A 2,535-nucleotide genomic window follows, 5' to 3' on the forward strand; every position below is an offset into this window, starting at 1 on the left:
AATATTCTTGTAGCTGACATCAAAATCTTTTTAAAATACAATACAATAAAAACTCCCTTCGGTCCCTAATAGTACAAAACGTTCTCAAGACGATCCTGAATATGTTCTGAATGGGACACATGTGGGATATGCTTGGGACATTATACTAAGATGAAAATTTTGAATGTCCTTAGCCCTAATATAAATAAGCACCTAAAAATGTCATAAATACCCTCATAACAAGTCCTAAGCACTTCCTAAAAATGTTCTATGGACTATCAAATGACAGCCTCATTATGTCCTACATACGTACGTCCACAGGAAATAAAAATAAGAAGTTCTAAAAATGTCCGTCTGTAATCAGTGGGATCTATTTTGGATTTTTATAATATTCTAGGTGTCCCGCTAGACGGTGTCGCTTCTCGCATTTAAAATTTAGTCACGATCTTTATATAACCAAGTATATGTAAGCTTAAACATCATAATTATTCATACTAAGTTTTCGTATGTGCTTAATGCAAGATATATGATTATATTCTTATTGTATCAACGAAGTTAACGAATATAATGATATTTTGTAAAATATTTCAGTCTTGCAAATTCAGCACATTTTATCCGAGGGATATCCTGCGATCGTTCTTAAGATATCTGTAGGATATCTCTTGGATGCCTGTATGCGAAGTAATAGAATTGTCTCAAGAATTACTGATGGACTTCTTTAAGACTTCGGATTAAATGTCCTGTGGATGTATGTAGGACATAATGAGGCGCTCATTTCATAGTCCACAACAACGTCCTCAGGATGTCCTTGGACTACAGGACGTCCTGTGGACGTGACGTTTAGCTGGCGAAATGTCTACATGACATTCTTGTGCTGTTAGGGGTTAAGTATTTTTGAAAATATTTGATCGGTCCAATACTTTTACTGAGTCATTTTGTATAATTATTTACACATAACATAATGTCGGAAATAATATTCTTGTAAATAATATTTCTGATATAAAGAAGACATTTGCAATAATAAGATAATATTAAGATAATACAAATTTTTATTAAAATAACAAAGCTAGACAATTACAATAGGCTTACTTATTAAAATTTATGTACCAACTTCGGTAATTTTTGCATAAAATATTATTAGCTAAATATTATTATCTAATTAGTAATTAATGAGTTTTTATTAATTTATTCTTCCATGGTGTTTTTAATTAGTCTAGCAGAGATAAAAATAGAGGATGGAATAATATAGAAAAAAATGATGACATCAATAACGATCACAACGGCAACAATCAAAATAGCGGTGGCAAGGAAATTAGTGATTTTTGGGTAAGTTATATACATAAAAATAAATTATACAAAGAAAATTATATTGTATTATATATATGCATGAAATATTCTAAAAAAGTATAAAAAATATATGAACATCGGTGCAGTTCACTATGAGATACATATCGGTACATTTACTATTGTACTGAAAAGAACGTCACTGCACCAATTTTGTTGTTGTAATTTACAAATATTAATGTTTATAAATATAATAATTTTTAACATTAATAAACTACATTTGAATATTTTTACAACTTTTAATATCTCCTCATACCTTATTTTGAAGAGGAAAATTGTTACGTTTTGTACATCATGTAACTTTTATTTCTTTTTTTAAAGAATTTTTTTTAAGAAGGACAATACAGTTACTACACGAATGTATCAATTATAGCGTATATTCTGTGTTTTGTGCGGGACAAAAACCTTACAAAAATTTTCTCTACGTATCGCATATTTTGTCAAAGCTCGAACGAACAGAAGTATTAAAAATTATTTATTTGGTTTTAATAACGAGAAGAAAAAAATATTTTATATAACAGCAAAAAACTCACACAAAGTCAAAAGTTGTATGTTTTTTACATTTAAAAATGAAAAAAAGGAGTTCGGTAGAACATGTAATACATCGCCACAATTCAAAATAAAATATTTTCATTAGTAAAGCAGTAAAAAATTATTAGACACCAACCGATTTGAATAGATGTGTGCTGTCAGGATGTGCACTAATGGGACCCTCTCAAAATAAAATAATTAATAAACAATTTCGGGGGAGGGGGGATTTAAACCTCCAAAATCACCTTCCTGAATATGGTTTCCATGGTTTCATATTATTATTATTTAATTATTAGCAAGTAAATCACTTTATTATTTTGAATTAATTACTAGCACGAAATCACACATATTTATTATAATTTATTAATTTACTTTACTTTTCTCTTAAAATTATCTTCTCTTAACTGATTCTTCAAACTAAAGAAAAACTTATTTATAATACTAGCCGATTCTGAAGAAAATCTATTTATAACTTTCACCTCCAATTATTCTTCCTTCTTTTCCAAAATCAATTTCTTATGAATGCTTGATAAACACAGACCATAATATATAATTTTTTAGTAATTATTTTGTTTTTCTTTAAGATTTAGGCAGAGCACGACTTTCTGCCCTACCCTTTGGCTACCTATCCTATATTATACAGGGTGTTTGAAAATTATCGGCTAATCGATCACGAGCAGG

General features: G+C 29.0%; 1 protein-coding gene across 1 annotated transcript in view; it reads left to right on the forward strand.

Moving 5' to 3' along the window:
• Window positions 1-1,178: 1,178 nt before the first annotated feature.
• LOC108771178 (prostatic spermine-binding protein-like) overlaps window positions 1,179-2,535 on the forward strand; it is a gene marked incomplete at its 3' end in the record, with an annotated part of 49,325 nt that continues 47,968 nt past the window's right edge. The window contains exon 1 of the mRNA XM_018523110.1: window positions 1,179-1,305. The remainder of the gene's footprint in view (window positions 1,306-2,535) is intronic.

This window comes from Trachymyrmex cornetzi, unplaced genomic scaffold (genome assembly GCF_001594075.2).
Source record: "Trachymyrmex cornetzi isolate Tcor2-1 unplaced genomic scaffold, Tcor1.1 scaffold1404, whole genome shotgun sequence".
NCBI lineage: Eukaryota > Metazoa > Arthropoda > Insecta > Hymenoptera > Formicidae > Trachymyrmex > Trachymyrmex cornetzi.